Raw genomic sequence first — 16,717 nt, forward strand, 5'->3', positions numbered from 1 at the left:
GTGTGGCGGTAATACGGTCACTGTAACAGCCCTAACCATGACTGGTTCTAAAGTTCTGCTACATGCTACAGGGAGAGAGAGTGGGAGGAGGAGAAGGTAAAAGGTGTATGGATGGTATACATGTCGAAAAATAACCTAAGGCAGGAAGAGATTGTGAGAAGAAGCGAAAGATGAGAAAAAGAGAGAAGGTAGATAGGGAGATCCATTTAGAGAAAAACAGCAGTGGGAAATGGATTTACAGTTTGTCTGTAACAGGTTGGGAGGCTTTTTCCTGTGTTTTCTGTCTGTCAGACAGACAGTCCGTCTGCGTGTCTGTGTGTTTGTTTATCCTGGACATATTTTTCCGGAGGCAAGCAGATGCTCACGACTCCCGGCATAAGAGATCAGCGCTCTCCCAGTCGATCCCAGTAATGCAGCCACCACAGGCCTCCCATGGAGCCGGTCCAGCCAGCGAGAACGCTGCCGGAACGTTGCCGGAACGCCATAAGCACGCCCGGCTCTTCTCGAGGGAACTGGAGCAGAGACAGAGGGAGAGGGGGTGTTCTAATCTGGACCAGGCCCAGCCCAGTCCGGTCCCTGCCAGCAACCTCCCTGCCGCTGCCCACCCCCATCCGTGCTGGAAACCAACACGGCTTCGTTAAGGGGAATTAACCGCCATGCTCGTTAGCTAATTAGCCTTCATGTCTGTGGAGCGGCTGAGCACGTTCCAGACAGAGGGAAGTCATTAGGCGGATTTATCCTTCTCGCTGGCGCCCAGCCGGGCCCGTCCCAGGCCACGTTCTGATGTTGGGATCCATGGGCTTATCGTCTTTGGTCTCCCCCAGAAAGTGGAGCCATGGCTGGGGGAGTTTGGGAAGCAGCTGTGGGTTTGATGTGTGGCTCAGTGGGACTAGGCTGGCCTCCGCTGGGAGGAGAGGAGAGGCAGGTGGAGGTTCCTCCTGAGACACCTGCTCTCCCTGGGAGTCTGAGCAAATAGCAATGCCTCAGAGATGGGCTGTGCCACACCTGGCAGGCACACACACACGCACAGACACGACTCTCTGTGCCTTGATCTTGACGTGTCTGTGCGTGTGTGTGTGCCTGTGAGTGTGGACTTACCTGTCCCCCTTGGGACAGTATTTCATATCAACATAATATTGAACAAAACTAATTTAGCTCCATTTAAAGAGTACCTTAGGGGTTTAACTGGCCTCCTTTTCTGTACCCCTCCATGTTACCCATCCCTACATACACACACACACCTCACCTGCCCTTGATCTGCCTCCAGGGGGCGCCGCCTGCGTTCTCCTGGGCCAGGTAGAGAGCCAGCACTCTGAGGAAGATGTGAAAGGAGTTGGCTGAGCGGTACAGTTGGGTGTGGCTGGGAGAAAGGAGGGGGGAAGGGGAGCAGTAGATCCGGGCCTGGTCCAACAGGGCCAGGGGGGTTCTGCTCACACTGCAGAGCCCTGACACCCCTAACCAGGGCACTGTGATCGAACCGCTTTGGAGGGAGGGGAGAATGTAAGTGGGATATTTTGAGGAGTACATTACATATTGTTCATGTCTTAGAGTGGTGTGTTAGAGGTGTTCCTTACCAGGTTTTGTGGTGACAGTGCTATTGTTAGGTTTCCATAGCACAGACAGATTCAGGCAGCAGTGGACGTGCATTCTGATCTGATCCTCCTGTAGCGTTCTCTGCAACACACACAGATCAATCAACAAACTAATTATAACTGTACACTGAAACCATGCTCCCATCCATAACCCATATCCTCTTTGAGCGAGAGCCTACCTTAGGGTTACAGGTGGAATAGAGCAGCTCACCCACAAAACTGCTGTTTCTGTGAGACCAGAGCATACATTATATTACCAACAAAACATACAGTCTAATAAGCTTGGCAAGAAGTCAAAATTGCAGCCTGTGACTTTCATCTTAACAGGGGATGCGATCGGGCCAAAACAGGATTTTGACCGTTTAAACTATAAATGGAGGACACATTTCACAAATTCAGCCATATCTGATTAATCAGGAAAAATCACACCCCTTTACAGTTTAGGACATCCCTCCTTATACCCCCTAATCTCAGGTAGATTACCGTAAATTCCGGACTATAAACCGCAACTTTTTTCCCAGGCTTTGAACCTCGCGGCTTAAACAATGACGCGGCCATTATATGGATTTTTCCCGCTTTCAATTTTTTTTTCTCCAAAAAAACACATTCTGTGACGTGCTCAGTTTTTTACCGGCATGAAGCTTTCATTAGACCAATGAAATTGCCGAACGGGTTAAGGTCAAACAACTTTTTTGTTTACTGTTTAGATTAAAACGAGCGCTCTTAAACTTCCCATCATTCTGATTACGGTAGTCATTTTGTCACCCTCATCATGGCAAAGACACGGAGAAATGCATATGATGCAGCTTTCAAGTTGAAGGCGATTGATCTGGCTGTTGGAAAAGGAAATAGAGCTGCTGCACGGGAGCTTGGTCTTAATGAGTTGATGATAAGACGTTGGAAAAGACAACTAAAGCTTACTGCTAATTTTACATTTTTTGTTACAAGCCGTGTTTCGTTAAAGCCTATTTATTTTTGTTACAAGCCGTGTTTCGTTAAAGCCTATTTATTTTTGTTACAAGCCGTGTTTCGTTAAAGCCTGTGTAAAGTTCATTTGTTTCAATGTACCGGTAGGCACCTGCGGCTTATAGACATGTGCGGCTTATTTATGTTCAAAAAAATAAATAAATTTAATTCAGTGGGTGCGGCTTATATTCATGTGCGCTTAATAGTCTGGAAATTACGGTACCTCGTTTTGGAAGGCCCCGTTTCTGCTGTATTGTCCCAGCTCAGCCAAGTGAGTGACAAGCCACCAGGTGAAGCCCAGAGGGTCTTTACAGTGTGTAGGGAGCACACCGTACTCCTCTGCTACAGGCTGGCCACTGATCAGAGACCGCAGCAGTGTGTTCATGTAGTTCCAGAAAGACTACGGAGAAACACACACAAGTACGCACACACACACACACACACACACACACACACACACACACACACACACACACACACACACACACACACACACACACACACACACACACACACACACACACACAGTTGTAAATACAAACGCTATGTCAAATTTGATTAATTGCAGATAAAATCCAATGGTCACCAAATCATAGTTACATCAAGTGTGAATGTGTGTGTGTGTGTTCACCTGTTTGTGTAACACTTTGCTCCTGTGTTCCAGTAAGTGTATAGGTAGTATCCACAGCTCTTTGGTGCAGGTGCAGTGGTAGTGATGGCTGGTTAAGGGCCTCAGTAGGCCTTACCTAGAACAGAGGAGAGAGTTAGAAATACCCTTACCCCAAAAGCCTAAGCCTCGGAAGAGGCTACTAACTCTTACGGAGATGTAAATGTTGCCTGAAGGTTTTAAATTACCTATCGATTTCACCCGTTCCAGGCAGTATTATAACCATACAAAAAGTTATTAGGCATTCGTTTTTTGTTTTTCTTCTCCCCCAACTCTTAGACACAATCACATTGCTTACATCTGCCATGACTGGCTCATTGTCCACCCTCCCTCACAGAAGCCTGGAAGGGATGAGAGAGCCAAGCCTATGGGTTCGTAGCTTCAACCCCGCAGCACACACACACACACCCCAATTGATTAATGGACTGCTGAATGTATTTTTTTTAAATCTTGCTTTGTTTGCTCTTCTCAGTATTATGTCTATCTCTGATAAGCTACCAAGGAAAAGGCTGAAATTAGCCCTAATATATGTAGCCTTAGAAATAAGGTTCATGAAATCAATAACTTGCTAACATCAGATAACATTCATATATTAGACATTTCTGTGAGTCACTTGGATAGTTCATTTGATGATACAGCAGTAGCAATTCAAGGATATAACATCTATAGAAGAGACAGAAATGCTTATGGGGACTGTATATATATATATTTCAGAGCCATATCCCTGTAATGCTTAGAGAAGATCTTATGTCAAGTGTTATTGAAGTGTTGTGGCTGCAGGTTCACTTGGCACATCTAAAGTCTTTTCTTTTGGGGTGTTGCTAGAGGCCACCAAGTGTGAACAGTCAATGTCTAAATAATATGTGTGAAATGCTTGATAGTGTATGTGGTATAAACAGAGAAGTCTACTTTCTTGGGGACCTGAAAACTGACTGGTTTTCATCAAGTTGTCGGCTCAAGAGGAAGCTTCTTACTGTAACCAGTGCCTGTAATCTGGTTCAGGTTATTAATCAACCTACCAGGGTGTTTACAAACACTATAGGAACAAGATCATCCACATGTATTGATCACATTTTTACTAATACTGTAGAACTTTGTTCTAAAGCTGTATCCGTACCCATTCGATGCAGTGATCACAATATAGTAGCTATATCCAGGAAAGCCAAAGTTCCAACAGCTGGGCCTAAAATAATGTATAAGAGCTCATACAAAAGATTTTGCTGTGACTCTTATGTGGTTGATGTTTAAATATGTGTTGGTCTGATGTGATTAATAAGGAGCATCCAGACCCTGCACTTGATGAATTTATGAAATTGCTTCTTCCAGTTATTGATAAACATGCACATGTTAAAAAACGGACTGTTAGAACTGTTAAGGCTCCATGGATTGATGAGGAATTGAAAAACTGAATGGTTCAAAGAGATGGCTCAAAAGGAGTGGCTAATAAGTCTGGCTGTATATCTGACTGGCTGACTTACTACATATTGATTACTTCATTGGCAAAGGGGACAAACATAGGCAGGAAATTACAACAACGAACAGTGAGCCATTGTATTCATGCAACAACAAAAAAATTATGAAAGAAAAGCATTGCAAGTTTTAATTTTGTAAAGTTAATAATGACAAACCTCCTGGCATTGACAACTTGGAAAGCTACTGAGGATGGTAGCTGACTCTATGGCCACTCCTATCTATCATATCTTTAATCTGAGCCTAGAGGAAAGTCTTTGTCCTCAGGCGTGGAGGCAAGCCAAAGTAATTCCGCTACCCAAGAGTGGTAAAGCGGCCTTTACTGGTTCTAACAGCAGACCTATAAGCTTGCTGCCAGCTCTTAGCAAACTGTTGGAAAAAATTGTGTTTGACCAAATACAATGCTATTGCAGACTTTCAGCATGCTTATAGAGAAGGGCACACAACATGTACTGCACTGACACAAGTGACTGATGATTGGTTGAAAGAAACTGCTAATAAGAATATTGTGGGAGCTGTACTGTTGGATTTCAGTGCAGTCTTTGATATTATTGACAATAACCTGTTGTTGAAAAAAACTTGTGTTATGGCTTTTCAACCTCTGTCATATTGTGGATTCAGAGCTATCTATCTAATAGAACTCAAATTGAAGCTTCTCTAATGTCAAACATGTAAAGTGTGGTGTACCGCAGGGCAGCTCTCTAGGCCTTCTACTCTTTTCTATTTTTACCAATGACCGGCCACTGGCATTAAACAAAGCATGTGTGTCCATGTATGCTGATGATTCAACCATATACACATCATCAACCCCAACTAATGAAGTCACTGAAACCCTTAACAAAGAGTTGCAGTCTGTTTTGGAATAGGTGGCTAGTAATAAACTGGTCCTGAACATCTCTAAAACTAAGAGCATTGTATTTGGTAAAAAATAATTTCCTAAGTTCTAGACCTCAGCTGAATCTGGTAATGAATGGTGTGGCTGTTGAACAAGTTGAGGAGACTAAATTACTTGGGGTTACCTTAGATTGTAAACTGTCATGGTCAAAACATATAGATTAAATGGTTGTAAAGATGGGGAGAGGTCTGTCCGTAATAAAGAGATGCTCTGCTTTTTTAACACCACACTCCAAAAAGCAAGTTCTGCAGGCTCTAGTCCACTGCTGCAAGGAAAGACATACAGTGGGGGAAAAAAGTATTTGTTCCCCTGCTGATTTTGTGCGTTTGCCCACTGATAAAGAAAGGATCAGTCTATAATTTTAATGGTAGGTTTATTTGAACAGTGAGAGACAGAATAACAACAAAAATATCCAGAAAAACGCATGTCAAAAATGTTATAAATTGATTTGCATTTTAATGAGGGAAATAAGTATTTGACCCCCTCTCAATCAGAAAGATTTCTGGCTCCCAGGTGTCTTTTATACAGGTAACGAGCTGAGATTAGGAGCACACTCTTAAAGGGAGTGCTCCTAACCACAGTTTGTTACCTGTAAAAAAGACACCTGTCCACAGAAGCAATCAATCAATCAGATTCCAAACTCTCCACCATGGCCAAGACCAAAGCGCTCTCCAAGGATGTCAGGGACAACATTGTAGACCTACACAAGGCTGGAATGGGTTACAAGACCATCGCCAAGCAGCTTGGTAAGAAGGTGACAACAGTTGGTGCGATTATTCGCAAATGGAAGAAACACAAAAGAACTGTCAATATCCCTCGGCCTGGGGCTCCATGCAAGATCTCACCTCGTGGGGTTGCAATGATCATGAGAACGGTGAGCAATCAGCCCAGAACTACACGGGAGGATCTTGTCAATGATCTCAAGGCAGCTGGGACCATAGTCACCAAGAAAACAATTGGTAACACACTACGCCGTGAAGGACTGAAATCCTGCAGCGCCCGCAAGGTCCCCCTGCTCAAGAATACATATACATGCCCGTCTGAAGTTTGCCAATGAACATCTGAATGATTCAGAGGACAACTGGTGAAAGTGTTGTGGTCAGATGAGACCAAAATGGAGCTCTTTGGCATCAACTCAACTCGCCGTGTTTGGAGGAGGAGAAATGCTGCCAATGACCCCAAGAACACCATCTCCACCGTCAAACATGGAGGTGGAAACATTATGCTTTGGGGGTGTTTTTCTGCTAAGGGGGCAGGACAACTTCACCGCATCAAAGGGACGATGGACGGGGCCATGTACCGTCAAATCTTGGGTGAGAACATCCTTCCCTCAGCCAGGGCATTGAAAATGGGTCGTGGATGGGTATTCCAGCATGACAATGACTCAAAACACATGGCCAAGGCAACAAAGGAGTGGCTCAAGAAGAAGCACATTAACGCATTTTTGACATGCGTTTTTCTGGATTTTTTTGTTGTTATTCTGTCTCTCACTGTTCAAATTAACCTACCATTAAAATTATAGGCTAATAATTTCTTTGTAAATGGGCAAACGTACAAAATCAGCTGGGGATCAAATACTTTTTTCCCCCACTGTAGTTAAGCTGCAGCTGGCCCAGAACAGAGTGGCACGTCTTTCTCTTCATTGTAAACAGAGGGCTGACATAAATACTTTCTCTTAGCTAAGAGTTTAGGAGAGACTGACTGCATCACTTCTTCCATTTATAAGAAACATTAATGTGTTGAAAATCCCAAATAGTTTGCAAGGTCAACTTATACACAGCTCTGACACACACACTTACCCCACCAGACATGCCACCTGGGGTCTTTTCATAGTCCCCAAATCCAGAACAATTGTTTTTAAAGTGTACAGTATTATATAGAGCCATTATTGCATGGAACTCCATTCCATCTCATATTTCTCAAATAAACAGCAAACCTGGTTTCAAAAACAGATAAAGCAACACCTCACGGCACAACGCCTCTCCCCTATTTGACCTAGATAGTGTGTGTGTATGCATTGATATGTAGGCTACGTGTGCCTTTAAAAAAAAAGTATGTAGTTCTGTCCTTGAGCTGTTCTTGTCTATTAATGTTCTGTGTTGTCATGTTTCATGTTCTGTGTGGACCCCAGGAAAAGTACTGTAGCTGCTGCTTTTGCAACAGCTAATGGGGATCCTAATAAAATACAACAACAACAAAAATATACCACCCACCCACAGAGAGATGGGAGCACAGGGTCAGCCATAGTGTGGCGCCCCTGGAGCATTTTTAAGGGGTTTGCCTCATGGCTTACTCAATGGTTAGCATTGTTAAGGAACACAAAACACATGTATAACCCCATACACATTACCTTGCTGTATTTTCCGATGGCCAGGCCAGTGAGGTCAGAGAGCAGGTTGCAGAGATGCTCCTCAAACAGGCTGTTGTTGGTCAGGTTCTCCCCAGTCAGGTTCACAAACTGGTGGGCGTACACCACCTAACCTGCAAAGGTCAAACAGACAAATAAGAATGTAGTAGACCTATAATTCACTGACAACACTAGCCTGACAACACAGGCCAAGTTTTTTTTCTTCTCTCTCTTCATATTGTGTATTTCAGATCCGCATTTGATTTTTGCAGTACTGCATATGACATTTGTTTTGCCTTGGAAGATTACCCTATGATAGGTTAGACGAGATCTTAAAAATAACAACAATAAAAACAACACATACCTTGCATCCTCTTCCCCAGCAGGTGGAGAATCTCCAACACTGACCAGTGGATGTCCAGGTGGAGGCATAACAAATGCCAGGAGGGAGGAAACAGCTGAGGGGAGGTATACAGTAAAAGCATATCAGGGTATATTCACCAGACCTGGGTTCAAATACTATTTCAAATATCTAAATTACTTTCACATACTTATGAAATGTGATGGAACATTTTATGTTTGTGCTTTTCTAATAATGTGACTGATTGAACAAATCCTCACTATCAGTATCTGCAATTTGGCAGTACCCCCAGACCTTTGTTTTGAGAATGAAAGATATCCCAGTTTCAAGATCTCAGCTTAGAGAAGAAGCCTTGCGAGGTATTGGTCTGTCACATGCATGACCCAGTATTGGTCGGTCACATGAATGAAGTTAACGTTAATGATTCATTAATTATGAATGAGCTTAATACAAATCATGCAAATATAACTTGTCTGCAGTATATTAGAGAACTAACGGGACTGCCCCGGTAGAGCTCCTGATCGACATGTGTACTTGGTGCATTGAGTTGGTTGGAACCTCTCCAGCGCGCTGATAATAAAGAATGATTCATTTAAGATTGACTTTGAGTGTCCCTGCATAGAATTTCCACAATAGAAGTAAGTATTGAGATATATTTTCTTTGAAAAGACAAGTAGTTGAATATTTTTATGTATTTGCAAATACACTTGCAAAGTATTTGATAAACTTAAATCCACTGACTCAAATACACTCCTATGCATTTAACCCAGGTATTTGAAAATAGCATTTGAAATAAGTATTTGAGCATACTGTCAAATACAATTTGGTTTTACATTCAAATACTCAAATAAAAATACTTGTTTTGGGCAAATCCTTACAGTGTTTTACTGGAACTTGCTACGTACAGTTGAAGTTGGAAGTTTACATACACTTGGGTTGGAGTCATTAAAACTAATTTTTCAACCATTCCACAAATGTATTGTTAACAAACTATAGTTTTGGCAAGTCGGATAGGACATCTACTTTATTCATGACACAAGTAATTTTTCCAACAATTGTTTACAGACAGATTATTTCACTTATAATTCACTGTATCACAATTCCAGTGGGTCAGAAGTTTACATACACTAAGTTGACTGTGCCTTTAAACAGCTTGGAAAATTCCAGAAAATGATGTCATGGCTTTAGAAGCTTCTGATAGGCTAATTGACATAATTTGAGTCAATTGGAGTTGGACCTGTGGATGTATTGCAAGGACTACCTTCAAACTCAGTGCCTCTTTGCTTGACATCATTGGAAAATATAAAGAAATCAGCCACAACCTCAGAAAAACAATTGTCGACCTCCACAAGTCTGGTTCATCCTTGGGAGCAATTTCCAAACGCTTGAAGGTACCACGTTCATCTGTATAAACAATAGTACGCAAGTATAAACACCATGGGACCACGCAGCCATCATACTGCTAAGGAAGGAGATGCGTTCTGTCTCCAAGAGATGAACATACTCTGGTGCGAAAAGTGCAAATCAATCCCAGAACAACAGCAAAGGACCTTGTGAAGATGCTGGAGGAAACAGGTACAAAAGTATCAATATCCACAGTCAAACGAGTCCTATATCGACATAACCTGAAAGGCCGCTCAGCAAGGAAGAAGCCACTGCTCCAAAACCACCATAAAAACACCAGACTACGGTTTGCAACTGCACATGGGGACAAAGATCGTACTTTTTGGAGAAATGTCATTTGGTCTGATGAAACAAAAATAAAACTGTTTGGCCATAATGACTATTGTTGTGTTTAGAGGAAAAAGGGGGACGCTTGCAAGCTGAAGAACACCATCCCAACCATGAAGCACGGGGGTGCTAGCATCATGTTGTGGGGGTGCTTTGCTGCAGGAGGGACTGGTGCACTTCACAAAATAGATGGCATCATGAGGCAGGAAAATATGTGGATATATTGAAGCAACATCTCAAGACAAGTATTTGGCTAAGGTGTATGTACACTTCCAACTTCAACAGTATATGCCTAGTAAATATAGTCTATGCCCTAGGCCAGGAATACAGTCAGTGAGAATCAGTAATAACTGACCAGCAGGCATTACCTGTATAGGACGACTTTGACATATTGGAGAAACAGCACACACTGTTTCCTAAGGTCTTCTGCCTCATAATGGAGGCTGCTGGCTTGGCCTGAAACATAACATTGTCAAATACATTCAGTACAACAAAAACAGTACAATATTTCCCCATTACAGCAACCTAGAAAAACATCTAACCACCACCATACCAAATCACTTCACAGTTGGTTATTTCCACAAACCTATATCAAATTTCAACTTATGAACTCTCACAAAACCTCTCACAAAACCATGAGCAGCAAGGTATACATTAAGTTAGCTTACCAAAGTCATGAGAGCTGGACTGCACCAGGGTCTCTAGTTTAAGAAGCTTTTGCCTGAAAGGTGACAACAAATTGTGACATTACTGACCTCGAAACCCTGACAATTAGAGACAGTGAGGCAGCTATACATAGTCTGAAAAAAATGAATGACATTATCTTGATTAGCCTTGATCTTGACGTGTCTGTGCGTGTGTGTGTGTCAGGTGTGGCACAGCCCATCTCTGAGGCTCCACATTATCTGGCTGTATTCCCACCTGAACAGGCCGAACAAAAGCTTGGTAGATTCCACCAGAGCAGTCTCTGTCACCCATGGGAAGCCAAAGATATCCACTGTGTCCTCCTCATAGTCTGCAGGGGCTGGGGCCAGATGTAACAGCAGCCTTTGGAAGACAATAGTGACTTAGTGTCACGTTCTGACCAGTAAAGGCGTCATTTGTTATTGTAGTTTGGTCAGGACGTGGCAGGGGGGTATTTGTTTTATGTGGTTCGGGGTGTGTGTTTATGTAGAGGGGTGTTTGGTTTGAGTATTCCGGGGTTTTTGGGTTATGTTCTATGTGTCGTATTCTAGGTTCTATCTATGTTGTGTATCTCTTTGTGTTGGCCTGGTATGTCTCTCAATCAGGAACAGCTGTACATCGTTGTTGCTGATTGAGAGTCATACTTAGGTAGCCTGTTGTCACCTGTCCCTTTGTGGGAAGTTGTATTCGTGCACTGCTATGTTTAGCCTGCAGAACTTTTAGCGGTCGTTCGTGGTTTCGGTTTGTTGTTTTTGTGTGGAGTTCGTAATAAAATAAATATGAGCATTCACGTACCCGCTGCATTTTGGTCCACTTCCTACGACGGCCGTTACACTTAGATCTGCTGCAGCCTAAAAGACACTGAAGGCAGGGACTTTTCCTCAAACAATATTGTCAGTAATGATTCTGTTGTATTATAACAAGGTCAACATAATATGTATTATTTCTGTCCACTGTTGTCAGCCGTCCAATCTAACAATCTTTTGAGTTACTATGTGTCACATACGATATGAAAGTCCCACCTACTTCCTGGATCATGTCCCACGCTGTTATTGAATGGCCTTCAAGATTATATTGTCAAATTCATGAAAACACAGTAATTTAAGATATGTCAAATATATTAGTATTTGTGGATTAATTGACTTCTACCTGATGCCTTTCATGAAGATTTCTGATTGACTGAGTAAATTAATCCACAAATAGAAATATAATTTTACATATCTTAAATGACCGCTTTTTTATTAATTTGATTATATATGCTTGAAGGCCATTCAAAAACACTGTGGGACATGATCCATGAAGTAGACGGGACTTTCATGCTGTATTTACCAAGAGGAGTGGTGTTTTTGTCATGAGTCATGGCAAATGCCTAATGTAATGTCTCTGTACTCTTATACAGTAGATTATACACTGAACAAAGGAGTACTGAGGAGTATTTCTGTCAGTAATAATGTATTTAAATTGACTGATTTCCTTATATGAACTGATACTCACTAAAATCTTAGAAATTGTTGCATGTTGAGTTTATATTTTTGTTCAGTATAATATATGCCTCAGCTGTGTGCTCATAGAGACGTTACCGTTTCAGGGAGCCCCTGCCAAAATAACTGTCAGATGACAGTGGCCGGGTGTCTTCCTGACTCGAGTCAGATGCACAGGAGAAACAGGGTGGCAGGGCTGGGGTCAGCTCACACTGGCTTTCCCCTGCGAAGGGTGACATCAGCGTCCTCTTCCGTTGTGTTCACTTTAGAGAAGTGACAAAGACACAATCTGTCATTTCAACAGTCTGGCCATGGCACTTTGGTTGGAAAGATGAGGGATGGGGCTGGGGGAAGAGTCAAATTCATACTTAAGCTAACTTGGCTAACTACATGTACGCTTATATGACATCCGGGGCCCCTGTTGTTAGTCAATCTCACTCAGATGTCATATTAAAAACAGCAAACATTTCTCTCCACCCCATGGCAAAATGTGTAGAATTGCAGAGACTGATGTAAAATTGCAAAAACGTATATGCCCCCATGGCAAAATGTGTAGAATTGCACAAAATTAACTAAAACTTAAAAAACAACAACAGGGGAATGCTATTTTTTTGTTGTTGCTCGCAATGTGCTGTAGTGTGGTGGGGTCGGGGGTTATACACACGTGGATACGCACACCAGAGAGCAACTGCGGCCCCTCATTATAAGTTCAGGTTTTTCTGGCCCCCACCTCCGTCAAAGTTGACCATCCCTGGTATAGTTGATTAAATGTATTATATTTGTATGTCATTTGTAGCCTCGTATGAAAGTAACGTCCTATGCCCTTCCCCGACAGTTGGTATCTTGGTGTCCCCGTCTCATTAAAAACAGTACAACAGTGAGGTAAAATTGGACACAGGCTAACCCTAATTTCCATATGCAGATCTGTCTCTGCAAAACGGTATCTCGCCATCTCACCATGCTTGCATTCAAATGCATATTCACATATTTTCCAAAATCATTTTCAACAGGAGCAGAATGTTGTCGTTTGCTGGAGTAGTTTGTGACGGGATTTAATTCGCTTTCGTTTGCATACATGCTCGAGAACTAGGGAATCTATAGGCTAGATAAGTCCACATACAACCGCGTGCTTATACCACTGGGCGAATTTTTTATGAATATCCCCCTACACACCACAGATAGAGACAATAAAGACGACCGAGAGACATTGAATTGGATTTGTTTGCTTTGTGAGGCAACGTGTATGGTTTTCATAACATCAAGAGATCCAGGCCCAAAGCAAGCACACGGAGTCGTCTTGGATGTAAAGGTAGGTTCCATCATTTCTGCTAACCTTTCTTTGGAGAGAGGGGAGGACAATTTCAACCTGTGTATATGAATACATCTCCTTCCTAAAAGCGAGTGTGTAACTTAAGTCTTTCCAAATGGTCCATTGTGCTGTGAGATCAATTCTGTTGTTTTATTCGGGGGCGTTTCTAGCTTTTAGGGGTACCTAAAAGCGAGACTTTTCCCCGAAAAACACTTGGCAGCATAAGGAACATTTTACCGTTTTAAAGTAAATGTAAGCTAATTTCTTGCAGTTCTACACGTTTTGCCATGGGATGGAGAAAACATGTTGCCGTTTTAAAGCTAATTTCCTGCAGTTTTTACATATTTTGCAATGACTTACGCCATGTTCATATGAGATCTGAGTGAGAGTAACTAACAAAATCAATGGGGGCCTCCTCGAGGTCAGGGCCCCTGGGCACATGCGTGCCTTGCGTGCCCAGCCAGTAATTCTGCCATGATTACTACAAAGTTTAGATAGCTGGCTAGACTAACTTACCTAGCAATCTATCAAATGTTAGCTGACATGGACTAATTGAGTGACAGTGACTGACATAACTTCCAACTAGCTGCCTCTTATTAACCCACAATAATATTGGCCTAGAAACGGCACTGATTTTATTATTATTATTTATTATTATTGCATCATTTAGTGGAATTTATTATATAGAGCTACTGTATTTCCCCATTGGTGTAACCCAGAATTGTGTCATGTATGTTGCAGTGAAACAGCAACTGTTTCTCGGAAATACAGTATTAGTTTTTACATGTGAATATAATCAGCATGTGTAATCAGCATGTCAGATGTAACGGATGTGAAATGGCTAGTTAGTTAGCGGTGGTGCGCGCTAATAGCATTTCAATTTGAGCAGCAGCAGCTGAAAAATGAGCTCCTACAAATATTGAAATTTACATGGTTTTTTGAGTGAAGTACATCAGAAAAAAGCAAAAGAAAACTGCAAGACTGAATAGGAGAAAAAACAAGCAACAAACAAAGAAGATAGGCTTTTGAAAAATAACTATTTTTCATAAAATTGTAGTTATCTTAGCAAGCTGAATTGTTTACCAGTTGCTAAGCAGTTGCTAGGGACTCTTTTGGAAGAAGCTAGCTAGCTAACGAAGAACAACAAAGAATATCTAGTTAACAGAAGAAAAGAAAGAGAAAATCAGGACAGAAGAAAAAGGATATCAAAGTGAAACAGTTCTCTAAAGACACAGGAGACAATAATACAAGAAACAACACTTCTGTAGCTTGTCAACTATGTGTCTGTCTATCCCTGTTCTCTCCTCTCTGCACAGGACATACAAACGCTTCACACCGCGTGGCCGCTGCCACTCTAACCTGGTGGTCCCAGCGCGCACGACCCACGTGGAGTTCCAGGTCTCCGGCAGCCTCTGGAACTGCCGGTCTGCAGCCAACAAGGCTGAGTTCATCTCAGCCTATGCTACCCTCCAGTCCCTAGACTTCCTGGCGCTGACGGAAACATGGATTACCACAGATAACACTGCTACTCCTACTGCTCTCTCTTCGTCTGCCCACGTGTTCTCGCATACCCCTAGAGCATCGAGCCAGCGGGGTGGTGGCACTGGAATCCTCATCTCTCCCAAGTGGACATTCTCTCTTTCTCCCCTGACCCATCTGTCTATCTCCTCATTTGAATTCCATGCTGTCACAGTTACCAGCCCTTTCAAGCTTAACATCCTTATCATTTATCGCCCTCCAGGTTCCCTTGGAGAGTTCATCAATGAGCTTGACGCCTTGATAAGTTCCTTTCCTGAGGATGGCTCACTTCTCACAGTTCTGGGTGACTTTAACCTCCCCACGTCTACCTTTGACTCATTCCTCTCTGCCTCCTTCTTTCCACTCCTCTCCTCTTTTGACCTCACCCTCTCACCTTCCCCCCCCTACTCACAAGGCAGGCAATACGCTTGACCTCATCTTTACTAGATGCTGTTCTTCCACTAATCTCATTGCAACTCCCCTCCAAATCTCCGACCACTACCTTGTATCCTTTTCCCTCTTGCTCTCATCCAACACTTCTCACTCTGCCCCTACTCGGATGGTATTGCGCCGTCCCAACCTTCGCTCTCTCTCTCCCGCTACTCTCTCCTCTTCCATCCTATCATCTCTTCCCTCTGCTCAAACCTTCTCCAACCTATCTCCTGATTCTGCCTCCTCAACCCTCCTCTCCTCCCTTTCTGCATCCTTTGATTTTCTCTGTCCCCTATCCTCCAGGCCGGCTCGGTCCTCCCCTCCTGCTCCGTGGCTCGACGACTCACTACGAGCTCACAGGCTCCGGGCAGCCGAGCGGAAATGGAGGAAAACTCGCCTCCCCTGCGGACCTGGCATCCTTTCACTCACTCCTCTCTACATTCTCCTCTTCTGTCTCTGCTGCTAAAGCCACTTTCTACCACTCTAAATTCCAAGCATCTGCCTCTAACCCTAGGAAGCTCTTTGCTACCTTCTCCTCCCTCCTGAATCCTCCTCCCCCCCCCCCCTCCTCCCTCTCTGCGGATGACTTCGTCAACCATTTTGAAAAGAAGGTTGACGATATCCGATCCTCGTTTGCTAAGTCAAACGACACCGCTGGTCCTGCTCACACTGCCCTACCCTGTGCTTTGACCTCTTTCTCCCCTCTCTCTCCAGATGAAATCTCGCGTCTTGTGACGGCCGGCCGCCCAACAACCTGCCCACTTGACCCTATCCCCTCCTCTCTTCTCCAGACCATTTCCGGAGACCTTCTCCCCTTCCTCACCTCGCTCATCAACTCATCCTTGACCGCTGGCTACGTCCCTTCCGTCTTCAAGAGAGCGAGAGTTGCACCCCTTCTGAAAAAACCTACACTCGATCCCTCCGATGTCAACAACTACAGACCAGTATCCCTTCTTTCTTTTCTCTCCAAAACTCTTGAACGTGCCGTCCTTGGCCAGCTCTCCTGCTATCTCTCTCAGAATGACCTTCTTGATCCTAATCAGTCAGGTTTCAAGACTGGGCATTCAACTGAGACTGCTCTTCTCTGTGTCACGGAGGCTCTCCGCACTGCTAAAGCTAACTCTCTCTCCTCTGCTCTCATCCTTCTAGACCTATCTGCTGCCTTTGATACTGTGAACCATCAGATCCTCCTCTCCACCCTCTCCGAGTTGGGCATCTCCGGTGCGGCCCACGCTTGGATTGCGTCCTACCTGACAGGTCGCTC

At 43.4% G+C, this 16,717-nt stretch overlaps 1 pseudogene; it reads right to left on the reverse strand.

Annotated features, from left to right (window-relative positions):
- The window catches only part of LOC106604992 (protein MMS22-like), a 34,246-nt pseudogene extending 21,813 nt beyond the window's left edge, over positions 1-12,433 (reverse strand).
- Between the last annotated feature and the right edge of the window lie 4,284 nt (positions 12,434-16,717).

The sequence above is a fragment of the Salmo salar genome, chromosome ssa05 (assembly GCF_905237065.1).
Source record: "Salmo salar chromosome ssa05, Ssal_v3.1, whole genome shotgun sequence".
Lineage (NCBI taxonomy): Eukaryota > Metazoa > Chordata > Actinopteri > Salmoniformes > Salmonidae > Salmo > Salmo salar.